We start from the raw sequence: 12,726 nt of genomic DNA, 5'->3' as shown, positions 1-12,726 counted from the left end.
ATTAGAAAGTCATTTCTGGCTTCATAAATAGCCCAGGTGCTAAAGCTAGTTTCAGAAAAAAAGCCTAAGGATTATGTTTATAAAACACTGAACCAAGATGACTGTGGGACAAATTTAAATTGTTCCCAAGGCAATAACTTGGGAACTTGGTTACTTAAGCATACTCTGCAACCGAGCATCAACAGTACCCCATATCTTTGTTTCTGATGTCCAAAATCTGAAATTCCATAAATTCACGTAAGAAGCATTTTACAAATCTAGTGGGCTCCTTAAACTGCCTGTCACATAGAGGATACTTAAATACATGTGGGCTGAATGAAAAACTTTTGGGGGAAACAATCCTGATTCATATATCCAGATGTCCTTTGGAATTAAACACAAAGATGTGTAACATGTGACGACTCCTGAGTTGTTTTTGGAAATTCTTTACTGCTCAACTACTTTGTGGGCCAGAACACTATTGAATTTGGCAACACTAAAACTGAAAGCAGAGTCAAACCCCTGGTCTACTTGGAAGCAGTGAGAGGAAGTCTTAGCCACATACTGTCCCTGTCATGATAACAATAAAAAAAATCATAAAGAATACCTTTATATTCAATGACTGTAAAAGACTGGAGGAACAATCTTAAAAATCTAAGAAGATTCTGCATCTGAGATGCTTGCAAAGTGTATTGAAGTTCCTGCTGCTCTTTAAAGAAAGTAAACATGGAAACTGTAGGCCATTAAATATGGGTATTGTTTATAAAAGGCAAACAAACAAAACAAAAAACAAACAACCCCCACCCCCACCCCTGAACTTCATTCAGCAGACCTATATTAAAAGAAAAGATACTGGCTAAACATCAAAAGATTGGCAGATGAATATAATTTCTATGTTGTAAGTTAAAACAAAATGTTTAAAGGTATATATGTAACATTTTGGGGTGATTCTCCACTTTAATCAACTCTCTTTGATTAGTTGATACACAACCAGTCCTAACTCAACTATAGCTGAAAAGCTGTCATCCACTTACACCAACAGCAATGCAAATTAGAGTTCCTTGCTCAGCAAGTGACTGGCATATAATAAAAACTCAAAACATCAGCTAGTATTAACACTATCAGCATTTGATGTCAACTAGGACTAGTAACTGCTGGGACCTGACTTTGACAAATAAGTGCCAAATGACAATTATTAACCACCCCAAATTAATTCAAACTGGATGCAGATCTCAGATTCTTGCCAAAATATAATGGTGCTAATTAGATCATTGGCTTTTCCCTCATTCAATATTAAGGTCTAGGAAAGCTTTGATTGAGCAGAGGAAGGCTTTTTTTTTTTAAAAGAAATCTCATAAAATCTAGTGTGGGCTGGTCTACATTAGATCCTGGAAGAGTTAATAGGGAGGGAAAAAAACCTCCTGAAATAAGTGACTTCAGTCAGAAGCTACAGTCCAGGCATGTTTTTGTAAGAATGCTGTTATAAGGACAATGTGTCTCATTACTGCCTCTCCCTCCAGTCCATTTTTAATTATTGATGTCACTCTTTCCTTCCCTCTCTGCACAAACAAATATCACATTTAAACATTAAGAAGGCTACAGAGACAGTGACTGAATGGAAGGAAGAATGAATGATTTAAAGAAACAGATTTCTAAACCTGGTTAGCCCCTGAGCTACAACTTACTCCCTCACTTTTCTCATGGGCAGGATATTGGGAACTTTGTCATGTCAGAACACTAAACACTATTCACCCCACTGAAGTCAACTCTAAGGACCACAGCAGAGAAGAGAAGCAAAAAAGAAATGTGTATATTGGTGGGTGTGTCCCTGGGTCATCAGCCTCACCTCCCTTCTTTGTCTCATTTTACCCAATAATTCTCTACACATTTTCTTACAGAGTTGGAGCTAGAGTTCATCCTTAAGTGTATGACAACATTATCAATATACGTTTTCCCTGGGGCACGTAATGGGATATTCTAGCCTTTGTATGCACGTCTGGTATTGAGGAAAATGGTAAGAACTTTGTATATGTGTGATATTGATGGACCCTTGAGGTCCTGTGTCACTTTTTTCTTAAAGCAGAAAGCTATCATACAAGAGTTTACCAGAAGATTAGATCTCTAGATCAAACACTTAAATTTTTCAGACATTTGCACTCAAACTTCAAATCAGATGCACAGCAACATCACAGAGGAGGCTCTGCCTGGAATCTGCCGGCCACACTTAGGCACATACATAAACTTGTGGGTGCTCTGGCAGGTCTCAGAGAACACAGGGAAGTGAATGAACCCATCAACTAACTAGGCCAGCTTCCTGGGCTCCTGACTCTTCTGACTTTCTATGCCACAGCCTAACACCTGACTACACACTGTGTCCCCAACTGGGAGTGCATGTGCTTGAGGGTCTCTTACACAGACAGACTGTAAGATTTTTGGAGGCAAGACCATGTCTTATACTTGGTTAATATCCTCTTTTGCGCCCAGCGCAAAATTCAACAAGAGATTGCTAGGTTCTAGAGGAAAACATATCAAATGCACAGAGATGACTGTCATGCTGAATTCAAACAACACTAAAGTCCTTCTTGGCTCAGGTTACCAGCTCTATCACCTTCACAGAGTTTTGATTGGCCCATTGGGGAAGTCTCTCTGCTTCTCCCTCAGACATTGTATTTATGTTTATAATACAAATGACTATAATGTAAAGTGAAGCTAATTCTATAAATTTCCACCACTGCCAGAGTCTGACCCATTTCCACACATTTTATTATTACCTGGGCCAGATGCCAGTGGTGCCAACTGAAAGACCCCAGTCTGACCAGGAGGAGTTAAGCCAGCTCGGATATGGCCCAGTGGCCTCTTTAATGAAATGTCTATGAATAGAGTGAGGGTGAGAAAGCTGGCAGTGGAGAGCTTAACCAAGCTTTTAGGGTCTCAGGATCAAAAACTTAATGCCAGATAATATTCTAAAGATATTGTAACCAGAATTAGAGGATTAATGTTACTTTTTAACCTGGAGAAGCTCAAGCAAACCTGTTCAGCCTCACCCTGATTCTTGAAAATAATAGCTAATATTTATTGGACATTAAGCTATACGTGCTAGTGCTTGAGATACGTATCTCTTGGAAACTTTCTAAACTTTGTGTGTTAGGTACTACTTTTAGTCTCATTTGACAAATAGGAAATAGATGCAAAGATTAATTAATAATATCCCCATGCCACATGGCTGGTTAGTAATGGAGCTGGCACTCAGACTCAGGCAGTCTGACACTATGGTTGGTCCCCCTGACAGTGAGCTGTTTTGCCTCCTTGATGTGCTGCTTCCAGTGAATACAAAGGACTCTCATTTTTCTCTCTTCTGTTACCAGGGCTGTCAATATTCTCTGTAAGGGGCACTTTCAAATGGTTTTGGTTCTTCTACACTTAGCTGAACTTCCTAGCCTCTCGGAATTCCTTGCCATAGCCTGAAGATGGAGGGGGGAGCTGTTCAAAGACCTTGGCCCGTTTACAGGGCACCGCTCATGTGCTTATAATTATTACGGATATAAAAGGGGCCTGGGACAATGGGCTCCTGCCCTCCAGTTATATACAGCCTTGCAAACACAAGTTTCCTCTCATAACTGGAGGACAAGCCAATATATAATCATGTGACAGCATGACCTAGTTGCCTAGGAGAATGGGAGAGTAAGTGGAATAGGGAAATATAAAAAGATTGCCAGGCGGCATTAAGAACCCATTTAAGGTTCGTGTTCGTGTATTCAGAATGAAACCAGTCAGCATGGTGATGGTTTTCTAGCCCTGCTGAGCTATGTGAGTGCAGCTGCACCACAGGTGGAGAGTTAGAACTGTACCTGGATTGGGGTTTTGCTCAGTATCATAAGTAAGAGTTGAAATATATTTAAGGGAGTGATAGTAATGGTTGATCACGGAGGTCACTTATACCAGGTATAGAGGGAAGACATGAGGGATGTGGAGACAGTGAAAAGGTGTCAATAGATTGCAGATCGCAGTGGCTATGAGGATTATTGGAGTCAGGGTATGGGAGGGGCAGCATGAGTCCTGCAGACATGAGTGCTGTGGAAAATCAGAAAAGGTATGATTCATATGGGCCAGAATAGTTGGGGGGAGCTTTCTTTGAGGGTAGTGGGGTTTAGTCTGAGAATAAAGGACAGAGAAGAACTCAAGTTGATTAGACAAAGGATAGAAGATAGAATATTTCAAATTGAGGGCATATCTGAGCAAGGGTATGAGGCCTGGTCTATGAATAATGGATTTAGGAAACAGCAAGGAAATCAGCTTTACTAGGATATAAAGTTTGGGTTGGAGAGTTGGTAGGGCATAAATTTTGATAATCAGTGTTGCAAGAAAATGACTCAGATACAGGATGTACAAGGACTATTTCCATCTTCCAAATATTCCAAAACAAATCTGTACATTTTATTCCTTTGCTTGCAGTGAGTGTGAATAAGGTCTCTGCAATTTAAGTGGACAATATTGCCCCTGTTTGAAAACCTTGTCACACTTTATCAGTAACTTTTCCCCCTGTTTTTAACACCTTCTATTGGCTCCATATGGTGAATTTATGTGTTTGCCTGACAGTGTTCCGTTGAATAATTTAGTGCAGCTAGAGTTGACTGAGGCAAGGATTCAATATACATTTCAAAGCTTCTAAAAACTTAACCAAAAATGTCCAACTACATAGATTTACAGGGCTTCCCTGGTGGCGCAGTGGTTAAGAATCTGCCTGCCAATGCAGGGGACATGGGTTCAAGCCCTGGTCCAGGAAGATCCCACATGCCTCAGAGCAACTAAGCCCGTGAGCCATAAATACGAAGCCTGTGTGCCTAGAGCCCGTGCTCCACAAGAGAAGCTACTGCAGTAAGAAGCCCGCACACTGCAATGAAGAGTAGCCCCTGCTCTCTGCAACTAGAAAAAACCCATGCGCAGCAACAGCAACTCAATGCAGCCAAAAAATAAAAAATAAATAAATTAATTAAAAAAATAAAAATAAAATAGTTTTTAAAAAAAATAGATTTACACAATGACCTAGAGATAGTGATTGCCACTGCCAGTTAAAAACAACCAAACACAAATGATTAAACTTTATATAACTAAAACCAATTCTTCATGTTCCACATCATTCATTCATTCATTCATTCAATATTTTTGAGCACCAACTGTAAACCAAGAACCATGGTAGGTAATGGGGATACAAGAATTAAAAAACACCCCTTTCATATACCCTGAGGAAACCATAATCCAAAAAGAAACATGTGCCACAATGTTCATTGCAGCACTATTTACAATAGCTAGGACATGGAAGCAACCTAAATGCCCATCAACAGGCGAATGGATAAAGAAGATGTGGCACATATATACAGTGGAATATTATGCAGCCATAAAAAGAATGAAATTTAGTTATATGTAGTGAGGTGGATGGACCTAGAGTCTGTCATACAGAGCGAAGTAAGCCAGAAAGAGAAAAACAAATACCATATGCTAACTCATATATATGGAATCTAAAAAATCTGGTACTGATGAACCCAGTGACAGGGCAAGAATAAAGATGCAGTTATAGAGAATGGATTTGAGGACACGGGGCAGCGGGGGGGGAAACTGGGACAAAGTGAGAGAATAGTATTGACATATATACACTACCAAATGTACAGATAGCTAGTAGGAAACTGCTGCATAAAATAGGGAGATCAACTCGATGATGGGTGATGACTTAGAGGGATGGGATAGGGAGGGTGAGAGGGATTCGAGGGAGGGAGGGGATATGGGGATATATGTATAAATACAGATGATTCACTTTGTTGTACAGCAAAAACTGGCACAACAATGTAAAGCAATTATATTCCAATAAAGATTTTTTAAATGAAAAAAACAAAAAACAAAAAACCACAGCCCTTCCCAGGCTAGTGAGCAAGACAAGTGAAAAAGATACTAAGTGCTATGATAGCAGCAAACACAGGAGCAAATAGGAAAAGTTTGCTTACCTGGAAGCAGATGGGAAGCCAAGAAAGATGTCTGAGAAGCACTGGCATCTGAGCTAAGCTTTAAAATTCCAGCAGCAATTATTTAACCAGCTACAAAGCAGCAGAGTGGGTTTCTGGTGGAGGAAGCTGCAAATGCAAAGGCTCAAGTGAGAGAAAAGCTCAACAGAGAGAGTTAAGAGAGCTCCTGAGTAACTCAGTATCTTGGAGGATCAAGTCGGGGATAGTCAGAGAGATGAGCAAGCAGGTTTAAAAGATCATATGTGTTCTGCAGCAGAGGTAACTTGGAGTCATTAATCAAATTTAAGCAAAGGAAACAATTTACAATAGCCAAGACATGGAAGCAACATGTGTCCATCAACAGATGAGTGGATAAATAAGATGTCATATATATACGCTATGGAATATTACTCAGTTGTAAAAAAGAATGAAATATTGCCAGTTGCAGCAACATGGATGGACCTAGAGATTATTCTACTAAGTGAAGTAAGTCTGAAAGAGAAAGACAAAAACCATGATATAATTTATATGTAGAATCTAAAAAATGATACAAATGAATTTATTTATGAAACAGAAACAGGCTCACAGACATAGAAAACAAACTTATGGTTACCAAAGGGGAAGGATGGGGAGGGATGAATTAGGAGTCTGGGATTAATAAATACAAACTATTATATATAAAATTGATAAACAAGGCCCTATGGTATAGCACAGGAAACTATACACAATATCCTGTGTGATAATGTGATAAACCATAACAGAAAAAGAATCTGAAAAAGAATAGATATATACATATAACTGAATCACTTTGCTGAACACCAGAAACTAACACAACATTGTAAATCAACTATACTTAAATATATATATATATATATATATATATATATACAAAATAAAAATAACAATAAATTTTAAGCAAAGGAAGGACACTTTAGAATATGAAATAGAAAGGTCATTCTTCTGACAGGGTGAAAGTTTGGGGCAAGGAAATTAGTTAAGACACTTTCGTAGTCATTCAGTTGAGAATTGAGAGGGCCTTGAACAAATGGGGATGGAGAGGAGCAAATCAATATGACAATTGCTTAGGAAAGAAAGTCTGTTAAGTTTGGTGAATGATAACATAAAAACTAATGGAGAAAAGGTACCAAGTGATATTTTCTATCTTCCAAAGATCTCACTGGGGTATAAAGCCCATCTTTTCCTTACACATATCACTCTAAAAGTGTGAAATTCAAGTAAAAAGTTCAGTCATGAAACTTCTCTTTTATCCATGGGGTCATGAGTTTCCCTGGGTTTGGGCATTGGGTTTGTAGTCTCTGTAGGAAAGTTTGGACAGACTGTCTTTTAAAAAAGGTCTAAATTTATTTGTTAAAGTTATCCTATTTATGATAATTAAAAATAAATTGCCAGTGATCTTTTATATCTTTATTTGCTTTCCATTCGTCAGATCTTCAAAATGCTTTGTGGCCAGAACTAGCAGTCCACCTATACTAAGTAGCTCAGGTATCTTCGTCACCTTCAACAGGATGGAAAAAGAAGAAAGAGCTGAGCTTTCTAACATGTGTTTGATATAATGAAATCACATTTGTCCTCAAAACAGGAATATTGTTGCTTTTTTTATGGTTTGATTTTTTTTAACTAAAAATTCATCCAGATGTGCTTAGATTCCAAATGACAAAAGACATTCATTTCAACCTCTTCAAGTGAAGTGGAGTCACTGTTTGAAGAAAAGATTACAGGATTATGTCTGTGAAGTCTTTTCCACTGGGAACTGAGTGGCAGTTTGGTGGTGACCAAGTGGTTCCACCACATGGCTGGGTCATACCACCCCCACCTTAAACCTAGGGTGGAGCTGACACAGACGGGGTTGACGGGTGGGAAGGAATCACGGGCGAGACAAGGGAAAAGAACAATCTCTCATCTTAAAGAAAGAAAACTTTCCCAGTGCCAACTTTTAAGTTTACAGAGACAACGTGAGATGCGCAGCTGTGAGAAAGGCTGCTTACTTCTCCTGTCACAGTTGCTAGTTGAGTCCTGCCAACTCATCTACTCCTTGTCTGGCTTTTCTCTGCAAACCCCAGGCAAGATGCTGCAGTGCCTGACTGGGAGAGTGATCTCTGTCCCAATGCTGAAGGATGACCAAAATAAACATAGAAAACCAAATCATTGTTTTCGGACTGAAACTCCCACTTTGTTCATTTCAGGCTTCTGGCTTCCTTTTGGAACCACTCTCTTGAGATGCCCAGATGTGGCCTTCTGAGTCTCCTTGTATGAACTTGTTTTTTAAAGTGATATATGCCATCTGTTTGCGAATCTAATAATAGTACTTATTACTGGCTGCAGCTGGAGGATGAATAGAAGTCCAGTACAGGAAAAGAAGATAAAGAACAAACTTAGCTGCATCTAGTGAGGAATTGAAGTTGCTTTAAAATGTATGCTTATAATTCCTTGCCTGATCTGTGATTTGAAAGTTTTAGTATTGTTGTCATAATTTTTCACATGTGGAAAGGACTGGTTAAGTAAGTCTGGAATAAAATTTAAAACTATATTAGGGCCCATAGAAAAATTTTTTTAAACTATTGTTGACCCTTCAATTCTTCCACAGAGTTTTCACTTAAAGTCTAAAGTTGTTGTCTATGCTTCATCCCACTATATTAGGCTAAGAATTATGGTACTTAAGCCTTCCCCAGCTGTTGGGAGAATAGAAAAGCTATGGTCCAGCTGTATCAGTTAGAATACTTTTGGTTGCAAGTAACAGAAAACCATCTCAAATTGGCTTAAGAAAAAAGTAAAATTTATTGGATTATATAACAGATAAGCCTAAGGAGTATCCAGCTTCAGGCATGGCTTGATCAAGATGCTCAAACAATGATGTATGGAATCTTTCTCTCTCTCCAAGTCATAGATCTGCTTTTCTTTTCTTTCATCTGTGTGGTATAAAGATGACTATCAGTAGTCCAAGGCTTGGCAACATCAATAGAAAGAGATCCTATTTCTATATAATCCTTTCACCAATTTTAGGCAAGGCTCTCTTTGGCCTGACTTAGGTCATGTGCCCATTCTTGAACCAACCACACTGGTCAAGGGCTTGAAATGTGGCTAACCTGCTCTCACTGGAGCTGAGCGGGCCTGCTCCACTCAAATCGCAAGGATAGTTAGAGAAGGTGCATGGTTCCCCAAAGGAAAATTGGGTCATTAATACCAAGATGGGAATGGATGCTGCAGCAGGCAGTGTTGGCTGCCTATCCAAAATCCACTTTCCTGGTCTTCCCTGCTAACTGAACCCTGGTTATGTTTAGGTATTTACTCCCCTTCATGAAAAGGTGGGCCCAGGAAAGAGGTAAGGAGTTGGGGATCTGGCCTAGCACACAGTGTCAGAGTCTACGCAGGATGAGGAATGTGTCCTGTTCACAGAACAATACTAACAGCATGTCACAGCCCAAAAGTAGTGAGGTTGGCATCCACGAAAGAATGGGTGGTGATAACTTATGAGAGATTGGTTACATTCAGAGGAATTGATCTAAAAAGTAATATGGTACAAGTAATTGGGGCCAGGTTTCTCATTGTCAGAGAAGGGAGTTAAAGCAAAGGAGAAAAATAGTGAACCTGTGGTGTTTGGATTAGAATTGGAGGTATTTTGTGAATTCATGTTTTTCAACTTATATAGATACAGACAGAAATAAATATAGATGAAATACATGTGTGTGTACACATTTGTATAGCCTAGCTCTGTTCATAGAGAGGCCTGGGAACAGTAATACCCCAGGCAAAGAACAAACTTAATGTTCAGGTTTTATCTTCTGAATACCATTCTCCAAGAAGAGGAACGAAGGTTCCTTATCAATGGCTGATTCCCAGGCGAGGAAAGTACAAGATGAACCTGGGATATCTTGTAGTCCCCAAAAGTAAGAAAATGCTCCAAAAATGGATGAGAGCATTTTGAAGGGACACAGGGACCAACGTTAAAGGGGTCCAAATGGCCAAATCTGTAACAATTTGAGCAACGAAATAAATAACCTTAGTAATGAATTACAGCCCATTGAATAAAATAAGAATTCGCGTGCATACTCCTACAAATAAACAAACAAGGAAGAAGAGACAGTTCTCCTGAACCATTAGCAGAATTCCAACTAATAAATGTAGAAGGAATGGTGAAAACAGAAAATCACCATTTGACAAACATTGCAGTAATAATTGTTTCAGGCAAGAGTCATCAATCAATGCTAAAACAAAACAAAACTATAATAAACCTTTTGCTTACATAGTCTCAAAGTATCTCCCCATAAGTAAGTAACTTAGTAAATATAAATAACTTTACAGAGGAGAAACCTGGCAGACACCACCTGAATCAAGTAATTAAAGTTAAAATTATCCAGGCAGAACATGGGGGTAACAGGTAAGTAAAATGGGTAAAAGGGGTGAAAAGGTACAAACTTCCATTTATAAGTTCTGGGGATGTAATGTACAGCATGGTGACTGCAGTTAATAATACTGTCATGTATATTTGAAAGTTGCTAAGATAGTAGATGTTAAAATTTCTCATCACACACACACACACACGAAAATTACAGGGAGTTCCTTGGTTGCCTAGTGGTCAGGATTCCGGGCTTTCACTGCCATGGCCTAGGTTCAATCCCTGGTCGGGGAACTGAGATCCCACAAGCCGCGTGGCACGGTCAAAAAAAAAACTGCAAACATACATGGTGATTGATGTTAACTAGACTTGTTGTGGTGACTGCTTCATATCATAATGATTTGATATGTGTGTATATACATATATCTCTCAAATCATTATGATGTATACCTGAAACTAATATGTTATATGTTAAATATATCTCAATTTTTTTTAAAAGTTAAAATCACCAGTAATGGGGCAAATCGACATCATAGGTCTCTGATATGATGCACCAAGAAGGACACTACAGCACTTCTGTAGCACTTGGTCCAAAATACACAACATAAACCTACTCATGGGGAAATATCACACAAACCAAAATTAAGGGATATCTGAAAAATAATTGGGCAGGACTCCTCAGAAATGTCAAGGTCAGGAAAATAAAAATTATGGAGTCAAAGATTAAGGGAGGGGCTTCCTTGATGGCGCAGTGGTTAAGAATCCACCTGCCAATGCAGGGGACATGGATTCGATCCCTGATCCAGGAAGATCCCACATGCCACGGAGCCACTAAACCCCTGCACCACAACTATTGAGCCTGCACTTTAGAGCCCGTGAGCCACAACTATTGAGCCCGTGTGCTGCAACAACTGAAGCCCACGCACCTAGAGCCCATGCTCCACAACAAGAGAAGCCATGGCAATGAGGAGCCCACGCACCACAACAAAGAGTAGCCCCAACCTGCCACAACTAGAGAAAGCCTGTGTGCAGCAACAAAGACCCAACACAGCCAATAAATAAATAAACAAACAAATAAATAAATAAAATTTTTAAAAAAAGAATCCACCTGCCAATGCAGGGGACATGGATTTGAGCCCTGATCTGGGAAGATCCCACATGCCTCAGAGCAACTAAGCCCGTGAGCCACAACTACTGAGCCCAAGTGCCACAACTACTGAAACCCACACACCTACACCTAGAGCCCAGGCTCCACAACAAGAGAAACCACTACAATGAGAAGCCCACACACCGCAATAAAGAGTAGCCCCTGCTCTCCGCAACTAGAGAAAGCCCACGCAGCAACAAAGACCCAATGCAACCAATAAAAAATAAATAAATAAATTTATTTTTAAAAAAAGATTATAGGAGACTCTGGACTGAATCTTGGACCAGAAAAGCTTCATTAGTAGGACAACTGGTAAGTTTGAATAAGATCTACAGATGATCTTGGGTATACTGAATTAAGTAAAACCTATTATTAAAATTCATTTTATCTGTTTCTTTTTACCTTTTTAATGTGATTTCTGGAAATTTTTAAATTACATATATGGCTCCCATTATATTTCTTTTTTTTTCTTTAAGAACTTTTATTGAGATACAATTGACACACAATAAACTGCGTATATTTAAAATGCACAGTTTGATTTTTTTTTCTTATTAGTAATGTATATATGGCAATCCCAATCTCTCAATTAATTCCCCCCAACCCCCCGGCTTTCCCCACTTGGCGTCCATATGTTTGTTCTCTACATCTTCGTCTCTGTTTCTGCCTTGCAAACCAGTTGATTTGTACCATTTTTCTATATTCCGCACCATTATATTTCTATTGATCAGCACTGATCTAGATCTTTAACGTCCTCCTGGTACTCAAGAGTCACCCACTCTGAACACCTCCTAGTAACCCTACTGACTTCAGTGGCCAGGAATCAGTCCCTGTGAATGCACTCTGGGGGCCTGTACTGGGCCTAATGGTTGAGTCAGTCCTCAGCAAGGCAGCAGGGTAGAATGCCTCAGTAGTGAGGAATCAGTCTCACTTAGTGGCCCTTGGAGTCATTTATCCTCTTTGCTGTTATTCTTGACGTGCTCATCTAGAAAAAGGGTGAAACATCAGTGGGACTTACCACTGCACAAATGCAGTCAGATGGCCAGGATTCTTGCTCATTTTTCTGCTGCTTGTCCCAGTTAGTACTGTCATAATGGGATAAGCAGTCTTGGACAACAATTAAAAAGTTATTACACCAGAACCTTAGGAGCATGTGTTCCACCAAAATGGTAAGAGCAAGGGGTGGTTCAGGTTATTTCCCCAAAGAATGGAAAGCACTGCTGGTATACCTTAAATAATGTACCAGCACATATGGG

Source organism: Hippopotamus amphibius, chromosome 8 (assembly GCF_030028045.1).
Source record: "Hippopotamus amphibius kiboko isolate mHipAmp2 chromosome 8, mHipAmp2.hap2, whole genome shotgun sequence".
Lineage (NCBI taxonomy): Eukaryota > Metazoa > Chordata > Mammalia > Artiodactyla > Hippopotamidae > Hippopotamus > Hippopotamus amphibius.
This window is presented reverse-complemented; position numbering follows the sequence as displayed.